The sequence below is a fragment of the Mus pahari genome, chromosome 8, assembly GCF_900095145.1.
Source record: "Mus pahari chromosome 8, PAHARI_EIJ_v1.1, whole genome shotgun sequence".
Taxonomy (NCBI): Eukaryota; Metazoa; Chordata; class Mammalia; order Rodentia; family Muridae; genus Mus; species Mus pahari.
Window position 1 is genome coordinate 86,681,680 of NC_034597.1, and position 19,257 is coordinate 86,700,936.

A 19,257-nucleotide genomic window follows, 5' to 3' on the forward strand; every position below is an offset into this window, starting at 1 on the left:
TCTCATTTTTGCTTCTGTATTATGAATGTGCTTTTCATAGGCTCTTCCATTATTTATTTGGCCAATATGTGCCTAGATCTAATAAAATCATCCTCGAGCATTTCCATGTTTTCATCCGCTGAGGTCCCTTGCCTCATCAGAAGATTCAAAAACCCTCTCTCTTTTATTTTATGTAAGAAATATGTGATCATTGAAAAAATACTTATTAAGTACCTGCTTTTGTCAGTACAGGGCACTCTGGATGCTGATTGGGAGGGGGTGAGCTCCTCATCTTCAGGAGCTTATACTCTTCCCAAGAGGGAGGGAAGAATCTTGTATGTAAATAACTTTGATTCAAATTGTAATGTGCTATGTCCTATACAAAGATGTAATCTTTTTACCAGAGGATCCTAGGCTAGGTGATATGATTGCCATCTTCTGGAATGAAAGATAGCAATAGAAACATTAAAAGAAAACTCCAATCTACTTCTCCAATAGTATGAAAAGAAGTGGAACCATAGAAATTATTGATATGTAACATCGCTTCCATCAACTGACATAACTCAAATAACAAGAAAAAAACAGAGATAGAGTCTCCTAGACTTAATGTCTAGCATTAGATTCTGGAGGCCTTTGCAGTGAGAGCAAAGGGCTTATTTGCAAATTTATCTGGCTTGTAAATCAATATGGATACCCTCCTGATTGTTGCTATGATGTATCTATCTCTCCAGCTACTTGTTCTTATTCTTCATTGTGATTCTTCTGGCTTTTTAACTGATGGTTTGTTTGGGATCAATCGACAGGCATCTGATAGACTCCATTCTCCCTGAGTGAACTCTTCCATTGCCATCACTTTGATGCTAGGACTAATGGCTAAACATACATCTACAGCCCAGATCTTCCTCTGGGATGCAGACAGATTGATGCCCATCTAGCAGACATCCCTGCTTAGATATCCTATAATAATCTTATCCAAATTTGAACTCAGCATCTGCCCCCATTAAAACTGATTTCTCTTTCACTTGTTCAGCAAAATGGCACCTAACTGACAAAGTCAAAAGTCAACAACTTTGATATATCTTTTCCTCTTTTGTATACTCAATTATCATATCTGTGAAGATATCTTTTATGTTCTTGTCTATATCCTACTCTTGTTTCTGATCCTTCTTTATTTTTTTCTCAATTCACTGTTACAGCTTTTCAACATCATCAAAAACCTACTTCCAAGTCCATTCTAGAGTCTTAAATATGGACAATAGTCCAAAATGATTTCAGATTTTTCCTAATATACATGTTTGTTAATATATATTTACTTAAAAATATATTTGCTTCCTTATTGGATTCACAATCCATGGCTTAAGTATAGACTGTGATTCTTGGCCCTAACCTTCTTTTTGAATTTTGCTATTTTATTCTAACATCTGTGCATTGTTTTATATTGGATTCTACTGATTGTCTTCTTTTCTCTTTAAATCTTTCTCTTTTTCTTTTGAAAGAAGATCAAATTTTGTATCAGAAGCACAGCTTTGAATTTATTACACCCATACCATAGCCTCCTGCATACTAGGATTACAGACTCTGTTCCACCATGCTGATCTGAACAGTGGGTGGCTTGGGTCTCTTATTACACCATTTTTGAGAAGGTTGCCTCTGTTACTTTTCTACTCCAGTTCATCCTCCCCTCCATATTATGTAGCTGAGTCCTAATCATTCTTCCGTGTCACCGTTTCAAACCTCATGTTTATGTGTGAGGATAGTCCACACTTAATGGTAACAACACTACTATCACCCTACCAATCCTAATTCCAGTCTCTGTGAATCTGTTTTTAGTATGTTACTCCCATTTTTATATTTAAAATAGGTTTTGATCTTTTTGTAAATCCACTTGCTTCGTGACTCCTCAAGTACAATGCCTTGTCAGTTTATGTGAACAAAAAAATTAAGAAGAAAAGACAGGCAGACAGACAGACAGGAGAGAGAGAGAGAGAGAGAGAGAGAGAGAGAGCTTGCACGTTTGCACTCTCTCTCTCTCTCTCTCTCTCTCTCTCACACACACACACACACACACACACACACACACACACACACACAAAGTTTTTTGAATTTGGAGAAAGTATGAAGATAATTCTACCTGCACACCTAAAGAACAGAGAAAGGGGTATTCATTTGAGAACAGTTATGGAGAAAATAGGAAAGGAAAGGTCAGTTCAAAGATTTGAACTTTTAGCCCTTTGACTTGTTTGCTTTTAAAGAAAATGAATCTGCTAAGGAGTACTACATTATCCAGGCCACAGGAGCTGTCCTCACAACTTTTACATGGAAGCAAAAGTCAAGCTACCACTAAGTAGGAACACTTTAACTCCCGCTGTGATTAGAATAAACCCAGTGGTCTCCTTTCAGCAGAGATATCTCCTGCCCAATCTATCACATTGCTTCAATCCCACCAATAGAGATTTATTGCTCTCAGACTAGATGCTTGAAGTTCTTTTAAAGCCTTCCATTAAAATGCAAATACCCTTGGTGGTGGTAACACCCTGAGGCCATCAACTAACACCCAACTGGGGATTACTTTACAATTATGTGAGAAGGCAGCCTTGAGACACTGAGGCAAAGAACAGAGCAAATGGTTTTTTAAAAAGGAGAGAAAGATGTTAAGTTTCCTTAAGCACTAGACTACTGGTTGTCCACTCTGTGAGTCAGAGAGAACTTCTTGGAAGGAAATAGAAAGATGTATGTACTAACTAACAAGATTATCACTATTTCGTTGTTATTTACAGTAGCATTCCTTTCTTGAGAAGTGTACATTAATTCATGAAGTTTTGAGCACTAACTTCTGGGGATCATAAATTTCTGTAGTACTCTTAGAAACAAAACTTTATTATAAGCACTCAGTGCTCAAGTTCTTTCAACAGAGATTTAAGAAATATCAAAACAAAAAACAAAAAAAAAAATAACCCATATGCTAGTGTGAAGGTCAAAAGTACACGTGCTTCAATAGATAGACCTCTACACAGGTTGTATTGATTTACAGCCAGTATAATCTTAATCAAATTACCTAATTGCACAGAGCAGCTAATTAAATGACCTTATTGCTAAATAAACTCTCTGTTTCCTTTCTTAAAGATCAGTTATTCTTGAAAGAAAACAAACAAACAAACAAAACCTAAAAAGAACAAAGAAAGCAATTAGTAAAAGCACTCATTCTGGAGTGAATGTGTGCTTTATTGGCAACCACATTCATCCGAACCTGGTATGCAATATACAAATATACAGAGGAGGGACAAAGTATGATGGACTGTCTTCTGTCTTTCATCGAATTAAAAGGAAGAAGTTAGTTAAGTAATTATCCTTAGTAGATTAGATGAAATCCTAATCAAAGACTTCCTTCTTGTTTCTCTCAGCTTTACCCACACCTTAGCCACATCCCAGAGTTTGGTATTTTCAACCATTTGCATTAAAAGAAGAAGGCAAATATGGTCACAACCATACCACTTTGAACACCCAATTTTTAGAAACACCATTTTTGTTGTTTTCAGTTCTGAATGAGAAAGTTTTCTTTTGTAGACCAGTCACTTTGGACCATCTGCTTTCATTAGATTTTGTCACTAAATCAAAGTCTAAATATGTCTCTCTCCCAAGACAGGATGAGGTGTAAAGACACTTCACTGTCCATTTGTTTCCAGGGCTCCAGGCCATAAGACCTGACTGCAGGGTATCCATAGCACATTTATGATGTTTACTCAAGGAGAGTCAAAATTCAACTTCAGAAAGAAAAGAGCAGGGCTGAGTGATATTCAGGGGGGTGGGGAGGGCAAGGGGTGTGTGGGGCGGAGTGTACTTTACAAGTTTTCAAGACATCACATATCCAAGGGCAGCATGCTGGTAGCACCTTTCACCTCTTTTGAGAAATGTTGGTGATGACTTGTAAATATAAAAGAAGCCCCAAATATAGCTAAAGACAACCTGATGAGAAAGGGTCTTATCACTCTGTCAATCCCTTCATTTACTCAAGAGAAAAAGAACTGAGTGCAGGCATTAGGGGAGACCTGACAGAATCCCAGGGTCAAGGGGAGAGCTGAGCTCTTCCTTGAAATACGAGTTAAAATTTTATCATGTAGAGATAATGGCATAGCAGAAAAATACATGGAAGAAAATAAATATGGAGATGTACCTTCGAACACAATTATGGGGAGTAAAAGCAACACATTTATTGACAAGATTTATTTGCCCTCTTGAATTTATTTATGCAAAAACGCCTCTACTTTCTACTGTATTACTCAAGTAGTCTTCTAGTAAAATGGGTCTGTAGAACAAATATAAAATCGCTTTTGATGTCTATCATACATTATTGGAATTATAATCTATTTATACCACAAATATGAATTTCAAATTTGGATTGCTGTTAAATAATAACACTATATTAACATAACAATTCATACATTTTACATTTCGATCCATTGCAATCAGAAATATATATACTTCTTAATAGTTTGCCAGTTTGACTTGAAGACTATTATACAATCATAAACTTACTTATGATAATATGAAATAGTGCTTATATAGTAAGTAAAACAAAACAGCAAGGCACATCCTTTCAAGTCAACATATTAGAGTACAAATGAGAAAGGCGCTGTATATGACCATTATTCTATAATTCTATTCTTATATATCATTTCTAATATGATCTATTTTCAAGATACATCAAACTATTCTCTTTAGCAGAAGTCATTTACAACATTTTGAAGGCCCTTTCTCCAAACATTTTCATTTTGTCTTAATGTACTATATTGAATATGATGATATGACAATTCTGTCTATGTTTCTTTCAGACATGGCATTGAGTTCACTCTGTTACCTTATTTTTAAATGTAAGAATATTTTGCCTTAGATATACTTATTATATAATAGTTATATCATATATTTTGAGATGGGTACTACTTATCATACTATACTTATTACTAACATAATTTAAAGTTTGGCAACCTAATGCTATGTACTGTATAGCTAACCAGCTCTTCTCTCATGGAGCTAAATCCCCAGTGATGGACACTGCTATCTCCCTTATTCATTGGTAAGAAGACGGACACATCAAAGAGTGAAAGGCCTTATTTTATTAAAAGGTCATTATGCTAAATACCACAATAAACATCACATGATTTAATAGTCACAGTAACTCAACATCATATTTATCAATACCAGACCCATTTCACAAATAAATTGAATGGTTCTTGGTAAAAGAATAGTGAACATGAATGCCAGGGTTACACATCTGTAATTTTTGTATTGTTTAGGGAGAATCAAGGCTAAAAGTCAACATGGCCTATATGAAAACTTTGACTTATAAAACGATGAGAGAAAGAGAGAGAAAGAAACTTAGAGAAAGTGAGAGAGAATAAACCAATAAGGAAAATCTTCAGTGCCTCATATTGCCAATGTAGCAGAGCTGAGTGAAACTCACCTCTAAACTCACCTCTAAAGAACATTTCAAAACTTTGTCATTGTGGGTACATTTTCATAACACAACTATCAATCTGTATACTATATACTACTTTAGAAAGAACACCCTTTCTCCTCACCTCGTTGGACCCACTATTTGCTGCTTCTTGGAATACTATCCAATCAGGTCTCCCTATATGATAGCTTCTCTAGCTACTGAGTGCTATGTCAGCCGGTGGACTTAACAATTCACTTCAAATACCCTGCTGTATTTTCAAAAATATTATGTGTTTGTTTGTTTATGGATCATTGTATATACTGGCAGTTCTCATAAAGACAATGCTTTAAAATCTCTTTTTAAGTTCTATGGTTTATGCATGTAAGCACATCTTATATAAAGTCAGAAATCAATGGATAGTAAACGAAAACAAAATAAGAATGAAGAGTTGTAGGTAGGAATGGATGGTCAGAATTATGGTCACCTCAGTTAAAATTGTTTTAGTAATTATTTACAGATTCCCAATCTGGCAGTATCACGTGTCACACTGTTGCGTATGATGGTGAAGGGGAAGCCTATTGAGTTAACACTTTCAGTGCATTATCCTAACTTCTAACTGAATACTTTGGATCTATATTTGCTGTTCAAATTTAGGTGGTTAGGAAATAAAAAACCTACACTCTTTTAAACTGGTGGAAAGCTATTGGGATGAAAATCACTAATTACAATGTTCAATATGCAAATCTTTGAACTTAGTTTATAACACTAGACACATACTTGGGATTTTGTTTTATATTTCATAATAAAGTATGGATTTATAATAACATTTAATGTGAGAGTTTTACCGCATCAAATATAAACAAACTTTGTAGGATTTTTTTTGTTTGTTTTTTGTTGTTTTTTGAGACTGGGTCTCTCACTATGTAGTTCTGGCTGACCTGGAACTCACAACATAAATGAAGCTGCCCTGGAACTTACAGAGATATGACTGCCTCTGCCTCCTGAAACCTGGGTAAAAGCAATGCATTATCATGCCTGATTTACATAATTGTTCTTAGAAATGGGAGCAAAATTTCCTTCTACAGTGCAGACAAAACTTGCTTTCTATGTGAAGATAGAAGGTCATGATCATCCTCACACAGCCTAACTATTGTTCCTAACAACCGAGACTAACAACACAGGCAACTTAAATTATGCAAATATGTACTTATCTCTGCTCTCAAACATTACGGGTCATCCTCAGTTTTTGTCTACCTCTCTCTTCTTACCAATAGAAGGTCTGTTGAGGTTGCTTTGGAATACTTATTGGGGAAAAGGAGCGCTAGGAACTGTACCCTGTGTCTCAAAAGTTTTACCTCTGAGCTACATGCACAGCCTGTCAAAAGAATGTCTTTAAGTAAACAGAAATAAAACCACGTGAAATCCATATTATTCCCATTATAGTCTGTATCACAGCATCTCACTTTTTAAACATCAAAAAAGAAGGGGAAAAAAAGGAAAAAATGTAGATGCTGACATGAAATAATTTGCATCTAAATTTTTTGGAAAAATGTAAAATAAGCTCTCAACTTTAAAAGGATTGTAAATTGCACAGCATTTTCATATAAACTTCATTTTATGATACTAAATTTAAATGAGAACCCTATAGCGTGCTTGTAACAAAGTTTCTTACAAAATGATTTTCAAATTTGCTTCTATGAGTTAGTTTCTTGATTAGCTTAAAGTACCCTGGAAAAGGAAGAAAGAAAGTAATTTGGGGCCTCTATCAACATCTACTTCAGCAAGCTTAGCAAACAAACATCAGTAAGTACTTTCATCCTATTTATTTACAAGAGTTTCTTTAAAACAATATACTTCTAAAAGCAATTACTTTAAATTTATTTTTCCTCTATGTTGATGCAGAAAATATTGTCATGCAAAAGGTAACATTGAATTTGTGTAATAACAGAGATTTACAGAGGAGCCTTGTTAAGAAAATAGCAAAGTATTGAAAATCTCACTAGCATCTTTCCTGAAAAACATGATGATAATTATCTTAGAAAAAGGTGGTGCTGACAACAGCAAAAATGATGCGGCCAAATGAAAAGTTAATTTTATTTTAAAGGATTAAGCCATAAATTACTTCTTTAAAAATAGAAAGGAAAAAACAGAGCTCTTCTAAAGTCAATTTAATCAATTCACAAGAATTTTTGAACAAGAGAAAAAATTATTAGACCTCAACATTTCAAGAGGTTATTGAAGAGCCACTTTTACTCAGCAACTAATTAGGAACCTGTGTGGCTGCCTTTTCAAATATCTGTTTCACCACCTGTATTCCACCTTATTTATTGCTATCTCAATCTACATTTTAGAACACTTCTTGGGTAGGTTTCCACACTGCTAGAATGTTCTTTTATTTTTTTTTTTAAGTAAATCACTTTTAAATAATCCCTTAATTTTCTTATGCCAGTATAAGACATTTAATAAGTTCACTTTTGCTAATTAATGCAATTTTTGCTTTGAGAAAAAAGCATCTTCATTTTTCCCAGGTATCATTGAACTTGGGAACTGAAGTGGTCCTGCTTCAGTCACCTAAGAGTTGAGAGTGTAGGCAATGGCCACATTGCCTGATTAGCAAGAGCTTTTAATTATTTAGCTACTCTTGTCTTGACCCTACCACACATTCCAAAGGGTCCAATGACAAAACTGGATGTTTTGATTATCAATTCATCCTTGGCCTTGCCATTTACGTTGGGCTTCCTCTGTGACTTCCTGTGAGAAAATATGTGAGTAAAGATGACTTAAACCATCACTGGGCAGAAGGTTGGCATCCCCAGATTAATTTGTCCCCTCCTGATTTTATATTCTTTTCATGAGAATATGTGGACCAAATTACCACCATAGAACTGAAGAGACCAGTTGTTTTCAAGCAATAGATAAAAATCAGGATTTGTTGTTACTAGTTTTGGGCATTTGTCATTCACAGTTCAAGTAAAGGACAGGAATATGAACTTCAAATGATAGTGAGTGTTATGTGCTATTTACATGTTAAGACATGAATGAATGAATAAATGCTGCCTAAAGACTGAATTGCATTATTGTCTGATACCCTAAGCAATTAGGCTAAGTACAAAAGAGGAAAATGTAGAGTCATACAATGACTTCAGACTGGGACTAAGGTTGAAGGACAAGAACAGAGATAGGAAAATATTGTTGATGTCTCTCAGCTCAATGGGCATAAAGGCAGTGCTCAAGCTTCCTGGTAGCCTGTGGATCGTTTGACGAAAGGAACTTATTTTAATATAAAAATCTGTTTATAGAAAGTACACAAGGACTGCCGAAGTATACAGTGGTTTGAAATCATTTTTAAAAATTCATTAAACGTCATTGAAAAATGGATTTATTAGAAAGTATTTCGATACATTTGAATTCTTCTATGCCACACTGTCCAATGCTGTAAGTGACTGGACAGGCATCTAAGAAATTTACTAACTGCCAGAGACACTGTCTACCTCAGTTCTTAATGGAAAGCCAGTGAAATCTATTTTTGTTGCTAAGTGTCCAAGAGACCCTGGTATTACCATTTATCTACAAATCAAATTATTATTTTCCTTAAAAATGAAGTATACCCAATATATCCTCTTTTCAGCTTGCTATAAGTTCTTCACCATTAAGCATCAAGGTAGTCAGATGTCATTGTGATCATTACTTATTTTAGTTTATTCCTCTTTGAGACAAAGACTCATGAGAATAGGCTAGCTTAGAACTCATGTGCTGCTGAGTATTGCCTGGAACATTTCTACTTGAAGTGCTCCCAATTACATGTGCTTATCACCACACCTGTTTGTTATGTGGTAAATAATGAATTTATTCAGTGCTTCACAGTTGTTCCCTTCTAGGCACTCATCTCTCTTCCCCATGGTCATCTTTCTCAATACTCACAGTAAGAGCTCTATACATGTTCTTGTGCTATGCCATGCATATGGAGGTCAGAGGACACACTAGTAGCATTGGTTGTACTTATGCCTGTGTGTTCGAGGGATGAAACTCAAGCTAGCTGGTCGGCAGAAGCATCTTTAGTCACTGAGACAAGGAATATACTCCTTTCTTATATGAATATTCCCTAATGACAGAACTTTACATCACTCCAGAATTTTTAAGTGGCATTTTCAAAGAACATTTTCCTTCCTGATTAAAATCAAAAAAAGTCAAAATTAATATTATATATGTGTTTAACCATTCATAAATTTATTGAGTTATTATTGATGAAATTAACTGAGTAAACATTTTTCTTATCTGTACAATGATGAAAATATACTTTAGTTAGTTTCTGTAGTTAAAATTTCAGTAAACTGTTTATTTGCAAATATGCAAATTTGAAATAATCAAAACAGTAGCACATTATTTTCCAATTCATCTGCTTTTTCTTTTTTAGTATCAGAATTTTGAAAACATGTGCTGTGATTCTTTGGAGCTCTTCCATTCTTAAATTCTGGCAAAACACAAAAGTGAAATTAATTTCCTCGAAGATATGAATAGATTTTCTTCATTATTTCATCTGCTAAACACTTTCCAGGGAGTACCTTTACTTGGCTATGGTAATTTCCTTCAACTCCACAAAATTATTCCAAGCAAAATATGAATTTTTAACGTACTTTCCCATTGCTGAATTACATTAAAGCATTTTCATTCTGAGGCTGATGATAGGGTTCACTGGGTACATGTTGTGCAACTGTTAGAATCTTCATTTAGAAGTCTATCACACAGGGACCCATGGTATATCCATGAATTTTACTGAAACAGCAGGGCTCTGGAACGCAGAGATAGAATACTGAGGAGGTCTGTCAGACAGTGTATCAAGAGTCAGTGAGAAACTCTCTCTAAAGAGAGAAAAGGTAGGAATGATATAACAGGACATCTAGTTACTTATTCCAGCCACTTCATGCATAGACATGGGCATGTGCACTCTTTTGTACACATATCTGCTATCCACCCCACACAATCTCTCCAAACACAATTTCCTCTTACATTAACGTCAACTAAATACTGTACACCCTCTTGTACTCCATTGACTTCTATTTCCAACTAATTCAAGCACTTATGATGAGTCTGATTCAGGAGGAAGTGTTTATATTGGTTACTTATATTGCTTCAAAAAGCTTTTTAATAAATGATAGTTTTCACTGTAATATTTGTAAAAAGTGCTTTTCTGTAAGATGTTTCAGATCTAACCTTTGCTGAAATGCTTATCCAAATGTTTTACTTCTCACAAACATTCCTCTAAATGCAATTCCTATTCAGTCATAGATCAATACAATCCCATTTGACCCAAATAGGATCTAGTGATTGCTTATTGGTTTGTTTTTGTTTTTGTTTTTTTTTTTTAACAATTTTACTAGATTAAAAACTGAAAAACTTTTAAAACTGTATGCCATTTGGGGAAGTTACAACTTTGTGCTAATAAAGATACACATATATTGATGCAGATTGTATTGAAGAAATACACATGACAGGCATGAATTGCACACTACATGAGCACCCCTAGGAAAGTATGCAATCTACATTAGGACAGGACATATTTGCTATGGAGACACCTACTAGGCCGATGCTTGCCTATCATCATATTGAATTCTTACCCTTTTTCAAATTAAGGAATTTAAGGCTGGGGTATAACTCAATGGTATAAGAGTTGCCTACAATGCCTGAGGCCTCATTATATAAAAATAAAATACATGAAATGTAAATGAAAAATAAATTAAAATAAGGACTCCCATGCTTTTTTTCTTGTGTCTCATTGGTCCTATTTTGCTTTTGTTCTGGTGTAACACTGTCAACAGACCAGAGCAATGGGATAGTTAGCTCTAAGCTACTCATAATATCGGAGATTTGGTTTGGGTCTTGGAGAATAATTGGAATGTAGCAGGTGGAAAAAGGGGCAGCTCATTACTTAAGAATAAAAGTAACATAATGACCTGAAACAAAATGTATAGAGAAATAATAATTAGGTCCTCCTATCTAAGAAAAATAAATTTAGGAAAATGCTTAATAGTTAGATTTTTCCCGATGAAAGGTTTTATTTGTATCACTCTACAATATGCAAAATAAGTACATCAGTGAATATGTCACATGTCATTGTATGACCAATTCCTGTATGGGATTTGAACATCACCAGACTTTGTAAGAGGTCTTGGGATCAAGAATTTCTCTAAGATACAAATGGATGACATTAATAATTGTACATGAGTAAATACATTAATTATCTCTCTAAAATATACTTTCATGATTACACAGATATTTATTATTTGCAAAACAAGCAGTCTACTTAAAACTGCTATTGAAATTTTATACTGTTTGGAAGAATTCATTTACAGAAGAAATTTCAATTCTTTTTAGAGTTTGTTTCTGGAAAACTCATTTTTTGTCTGTTGTGCATATTACCATTTTTCAACAAATTAGAACATAACAAAGAGATCAAATACGCCCTAGTGGGCTACTCTACATAAAAGTAAATAAGTGTGTAGTTTTGTGAATGGGAATAAAGGTGCAACGGAGAGCAAGAAGACATGACGCCAAGGCTACTGAAGTTAAGTAAAATACATTTAGTCATATTCTAGGCTGAGTTTTGGAAAACATGTTAAGATTTATCCCGAAATCTTATTTCACTGGGAAAATCTGGCCAATAATAAATTCATAATACACAGCAATAAAAAACAGAAAGGTAACACTAAAAATAAATATCAACTCCTAAAGTGCAGCAAGGGATGTAGACAAGATTTGAAAAAACAAAAAAACAAAAAAAACAAAAAACAAAAAAACAAAAACCAAAAAACAGTTCTCTCCCTAATTAGAGCAGTTGAACATTAGAATGGACCACCAGGGAAGGTCTCTGCACACGTTCTCTGGGGAAGAACTCATTGATGGTGAAGGGTGGAGGTGAGCTCTTCCTGCTGGAAAGAAAGGGACAGGTGACCTCTGAATTCATAAGTCACACTCTGCCTGTTTCTACTGCCTGGTGTAGTTATTCATCAGCTTTCATTTAATTCAAGGGTATCATTAACAGTATGGAACTTTCTACATGTTAGTTCTCTTCTGATTTAATGATTATAATTTAAGTGTAAACAAAGCATTTTGCCGAAATGAAATGAAAAAAACAAACTTACAACTCATAGGAGAACAACAATATCAACCAACCATACTCCCACCCCCACCCCAGTGCTCCAAGAGACTAAACCACCAACCAAAGAATACACATGGAGGGACCCATAGCTCCAGCTTCATATGTAGCAGAGGATGGCCTTATCTAATATCAATGAGAGGAGAGGCCCTTGGTCATGGGGAGGCTCGATGCCCCAGTGTAGGGGAATTCAATGGCGAGGAGTGGATAGGTTTGTAGGGTAGCACTGGCATAGAAGCAGGGAGAGGGAGGATGGGATAGGGGGTTTCCGGAGGGGAAAACAGGAAAGGGGATAAAACATTTGAAATGTCAAAATATAAAATATCCAATAAAAAATTTTAAAAAGAACTTTATGACGCAGAAAGAATGAGCACTATACCTTAAGATTAAGATGTATTACTTCAGGAAAATACTTGTAAAAGCATATATTTATATGAAGTATGACACAAGAGTCATTTTGGTGAATATAAAAGATTTAAAATTTACGAACAATGCTTTCTATATTTCCTCCTCTATGTAAATACTTGACCCTCCCTTTTCCTTGACCACATTCTAACTCAGGAAAAATTACATGTTTATACTCTCTACATAGGTGAAATTATGCCAATAAAAAGAGTAAATTTCAATAAATAATTACACAATAGAGATCACACTTCTGTCAAGATCCTAAGAGATCCATCCCTCCATTCTTCAAGTTAAATAATTGTATAAATGGCAGATAGATAGTAATTTTCTGTTATGACAACAGACTTTAAAGTATCTAAAAAGTATTTCTTAAACATATATTTAGTGTCAAATTTAAAATTTCATCTGTTTATACACTTTTCTATAAATAATATTTTGCTTTGGAGTCATAGGCAGAATGACAACTAAGCAATTCTACTTGAAATTACTTTTCTTTGACTAATAGTTCATACTTAACAACAAAATACACAGAATGATAAAAATAAATATCACCAAGTAGTGGTTGTATTTGAGCTATACAGATAACATACTACATTGCATATCTTGACAATAATTTTAAAAATAAGAATAGCTTAGGGTTATTGCTTTAGCCATAAGATTTTTGCAATCTTAGTAGATCAAATACAATAAACTAGATTGTACTCATGTCCTTTAGAACTAATGGATAAATAATTTAGGAGAAAAATTTTCACAGACTTAGTAGCCTAACATCAAGGCATTGAAACTTAATTGAATTAAGCTTTTACATATTTTCAAAAGACACCCATATATTTCTCTCAGTAAGGGCACAATAGTCGCTTACATATTGCAACCTCTTAAATTTGTATAAACAAAAGTACCTGAACAAAATAAAAAGTTGAAAGTCTTGAATGAAGATATTTTAGTTCTGATCTCTCCCTTCCATTATAGCAATTATTTCAGCATATTTGGTCAAAGTTAAATTATTTTCAAGAAATTATTACATTTACCCTTCCAGACCAATTAACAATCCTTCCCACCATGCCCACCCACCTTATAAATTTTAATTTTTAGAGGAGAAGGAATTAAGTAATATTTTCACTGAAACAAGCTAATCTAAATTCTTGCTGCAATGACTTTAATGTTATTCATCTACATCCAAAGATTACCTACAAGCAATAATAAAGCATACTTAGGCCTTATGCATTTACAAACTATTGTATGTTTTAGTTTTCTCTATTGCAGTGTTTGGTAAAATCAGAAAGAACTAAGGAGAAAGAGAGGGCTCAAGGAAGGAACAGGTCACAAACACCTCTCTCTCTCTCTCTCTCTCTCTCTCTCTCTCTCTCTCTCTCTCTCTCTCTCTCNTAAGGAGAAAGAGAGGGCTCAAGGAAGGAACAGGTCATAATATTCATTCTCATTCTCTCTCTCTCTCTCTCTCTCTCTCTCTCTCTCTCTCTCTCTCTCTCTCTCTCATCTCTGTTTTGTAACCATGGTAAAACAATAGAAGTGAACTTTGTGTGAACTTTTCTCTTTAAAGGACTGGGTCCACATGACCTAGCAGGGCAAGCTGGAACCTGATACTATCAACCTCAGGGCTGCTAAAGCAATCAGGTTCAACAACTATATATGTTCTCTAATGTCATTCTGCCACAAAGCCAAGGCAAAAGCTAGCTATTTCTAGCAAAGAATTTCTTTCCATTGTTTCAGAGATTAATTCAATAGACTAAATGTGCATAAAACATTGAATGAATGGTAGCTGACAGAAATATATTATTGTTCTCTTATAATTATGTTGTACCAAAGCACATTGATAGATAAGGTTTAATCCAAAAAAGTACTATATAAAGCCTCACAATACATAAATAAAGAACAGATGGTTTAAATCATTATAGAACTAAGTGATCTTACATTTAAGCCCAGATATTTTATTAATTTCTCATGGAAATCTGTCTTTAAAGGGTAACATTTCTATATTCTAAAATACCATGCTTTTCTAATGGCAATAAAGTTAGGAACACACAATTTATTAAATCAACTAACTAGACTATGGTTTATTTCTGCAAACCAAAATGTGACCAAGAACTAAATGGATATTGGCAGTCCCGACATAAAACCAGACTTCAGAGCAGGTTACATTCTAACCAACTAAATGTCATAAAAGGGTGACATATCGAGAAACAATTATGGAAAGAAATATAATTTCTAATGTTCATAAATAATCATAACATGTAATATATATTCTTCTCATAGCTTCAATTATACTATTAAAGTTAATAATAAGGTAATAAAGAGAAATTATTTTTCTATCATTATTGACACACAAAATAGTCTCCATAGATATTTAAAATAAATATATCATCGTGGTAATACTTCATCTCCTTCAGCATCACTGCCTAATGAGATGCTCAGTGTAGCTCTGAATATCATTCCATATGAGTTGGTTTCTGTTGTGTCTTCTCAGAGAAGCTTTCACTCCAAGCATTTGTTTGAGTCATGTAGACGAAAGCTTTGTCATGGTACCCAGAAGCCTCAGCATATCAGTTAGAATTATAGTTTGGTTTGACAGAGTAAAGAAGTTTGAAAAACTAACATTAGAGATAGTTACACACACACACACACACACACACACACACACACACACACACACACACACATCCAGAATGAAGGTTGCTGCATTAATATTCTACTTTATGTTTCTTGTCTACCATGAAGCAACAAAAGAATCCCTCTTTTTAGCAACAAAATATGTATAACAATTTTTCCAACAGGATAGCTTAAGTTGGATGTTTGTGATGGTTTAGTGTTGTAGGTGGATGACATATACAAAGGCTTTCATGTAGCTGCATTTTAACATCTAGTATTGAGTACATTTGAGAGGTGACCAGACCAACCACAAATCTAGTTCAACATGATTAAATACAATTAAATCCTTAAAAAAAAAAATGAGAATCAAGAGTTTTATTTATTTATTTATTTATTTATTTTTATTTTATTTTATTTATTTATTTATTTATTTATTTATTGAGATCTTAAACTGACCTTGCAGATAGTCCTATGAAAATACCTCTACATTGCAGGGAAGCTAACTTGGTTTTGGAGCAACCTGTTGGAAATACTAAGAAGCATAAATGGGAGTTTTAAAATTTAAGGGTGTGAAAGTCATTAGACAAAGAAACACAAAAGACCCAGAGAATGAACCTAGTCAGCTAACTAGCTAACTAACTAGCATACTGGCTCCATTTAGTCTCTTTAGTTTGAAATGTAAGTAGTTTAGGTGCTGGTGACTTTACTGAGAAAAAGGGAAAGGGTAACATATTCAGGAGATTTACTTTGTACCAAGTAAAATATCTATCTCATTTAAATCCCAGCACTGTACTGCAGATATTACTTCCGCTCCTCAGATGAGAAAACTCAGAGCAGACTGGCCCAATAGCATGGCTCATAAATTTCAGATCTCCGTGTCTGATCCATGGATCTGTGACTTCAAAGCCTGTGCTTATTCTATTATACCCTGGCACCTCTGGATAATAGGGACAAAGGTCACTTTGCCATGGATCAAAAGACAGAAGGCATCATTTATTACATGCCTTTCCTTGGCAAGTCACTCAGCCTTCTGGAATCCACAACTTTCCTTCCTTCCGAGGAGGCTAGAGGAGATAAAACCATCAAAACTGAAATGTGAGCTCATGTTATTATAGGATGATCATCATCTAGAAGTGTGAACCAAGAGAATAAAGGAAAGCTGCAAGTCTGTACACCCTAATGATCAGGAGTACATTCTACTCTTCTGCGTCTTTCCAAGTTCTACCTCTGTGTTGCTGTCCTTTTTCCACCCTGTTAGATTTTTTTTTTTTTTTTGTATGAAGATGTCACAGGAAATTTTGCTATCCATCCAAATCCATTCAATTGGCCAAATCTTGTAGATTAAACTAAGGAGTACTAAGTAACTTGAAACTGCACTTCTATTCCTCTTAGAAGGAATAGAAGCCACCACTTCTACAAACTAAAGCAGAGGACTTCATTCCATCTCCGTCTCAATTTAATGGTCATCTGATCCATTCAGATGTGTATGCGTGTATGTGTGTGTGTGTGTGTATGTGAGAGAGAGAGAGAGAGAGAGAGAGAGAGAGAGAATATATATGTAATAAGTATATTATTATGCCTTATACCTATACAATATTTACAATATATTATATGCTTATACCTATACAATAATTCTTAATCAAAAAGAAGCTGTGCCTTTGGGGAGGTGGAAGGAAGAAGGGGGAAAGAAAAAGAGAAAATTGTGTAATTATAATTACCCCCAAAGTAAAATAAATATTAAAAACTTCATTTTGCACTCTTGGGGTACCTGGTGAATTCTAAATAAAGTAACAAAAATTCTTTTTCTCGAACCAAACACCTAGTGTTCCTTCTAGAGATGGAAATGATCTCAAAATCATCAGCGATAAAAATGAACTTCTGAGAATATGGAAGTGATGTTTCCCTTTTCAACTGAGTCCACACACTACAATGCTGTGGCATGTAGCTAGACTTTTTGCCTCCAGATGCCTTGAGTACAGTTCTTGTCTACTTTGACCCTGCATGTCATAACCTAATGGATTCCATACGTCTGGTGACAATCCTGTACAGCCCAGGTCCTAAGACCAGAATCTTGGCAGTCACACTATTGCTGCTGTTTTCCAGTGTCCTTCACACTGCTCAGTCCCCAGGTTGTTCTCATCTTACTTTATATATTTCCCAATCCACTGTCCTCTTCATTCCTACTATGCAGCCTTATCTCAGGTCCTTTGCTTTGAGTCCCTGCAGTTTTTGATAATGGCATAACTGATAATTACAGAGTGAACATTATAACACCACCAGTGCTTTCTGAAAGTTTTTCAGGGTTCTTATCACAGTATTCAAAGCTCTCTAAATTGAATGCTTCAGCTCCTTTCAGGCTCAGTTTTCCTATCATTCTCACCCTGGTTTATAGTTGGTGCCTAACTGCTTCCATATGTCTACACTGTGTCTACATTTGTCCTTCAGTGTAGAATGCCCCTTCCTTCAATTGTCTACATTAAGCCTACACTGGTTCTCCTCAGCTTCTCCCCTAATCTTTCCAGTTCCACATTGCTTATTAATTTCCCTCCATTGCCATAATAGTATGGACTATTCTATAAGCTTTATCCCATTAATGTAACAATTCATATATACTTTCTGTTCAAGAACACAAAACATTTAGCTGCAGAATACATATTCTACAAATCTCTTCTCGAGGAATCAATAGTCTCACAAGATAAAGGAAATAATATTAGACTCAAAATGTGAGGAAGTGAGAAATATACAATTATACAAAAGGTATTCACCATTCTCTTACTATTAGAATATTAAAACGGAGGAATTCTCTTCTAAGGAATTACCATCTCTTCAAATTAATAGACACTTCATAAAAAGATATATATTCATTTAAAAGGCTAGTTTTATTTTTATTAAGTACAATGAACTGTATTGTGTATTTAAAACACTAAACTGAAGCAAAATAATGTAGAATCTCATGAGCAATAAAATTTTGGTTTGAAAATATTTTTATATGTCACATATTACAAAATATGAAGTCATCATTGCCCTTTAAAATCCTTTCAGCAAGAATTCCCTAATTGTACTTCCACTTTATCTCACTGTACCAGTAAGTAAATAAATTAACAAAATAGCTTTTATCACACAGAATAACCTTTTAACTGAGGGATTATCTGTGGTTTATTTTTCATTTCTCTCACTGCTGATAGCAGTTCATGCCTCATTGATTAGTTTGCTGAGGGTGGTGACCAGAAATGAAAACACAGTCTCTTAGAGAGTTTGCAAGGAACACACACACACACACACACACACACACACACACACACACACACACCACTACACAAAACACACATTTATTCTTTGCTTCTATGCCTATTTAGTTTCCAAGGGGTAAAGAATTAGAAATTATAGGTGTGTGACCATATAAGCAAACGTACAATTTTGACTGCATCTTCTAGATTTCTTCCTCTTTCACATTTTATGCTTATATTATACTGTGACCATTTTAATTAAGTTGTCCATTTTATCATTTTCTGAGGAACGAAAATGTCAAAAAGAGAAAGGGCACTTGACAACAGAGACTCCAGTAGCAATATTCATATTGAAATTTTACAGAAATCTTCCACTCACATTTAAAATGCAACATATGGATTTTTGTGCTTAGTAGTCATACATTGTATCTAACTCAATTCTCTTTCTTTCTTCA

At 34.5% G+C, this 19,257-nt stretch overlaps 1 protein-coding gene across 2 annotated transcripts in view; it reads right to left on the bottom strand.

The window, feature by feature from the left end:
• The window catches only part of Dach1 (dachshund family transcription factor 1), a 385,477-nt gene that overhangs the window by 234,905 nt on the left and 131,315 nt on the right, over nucleotides 1-19,257 (bottom strand). The window lies entirely within an intron of this gene.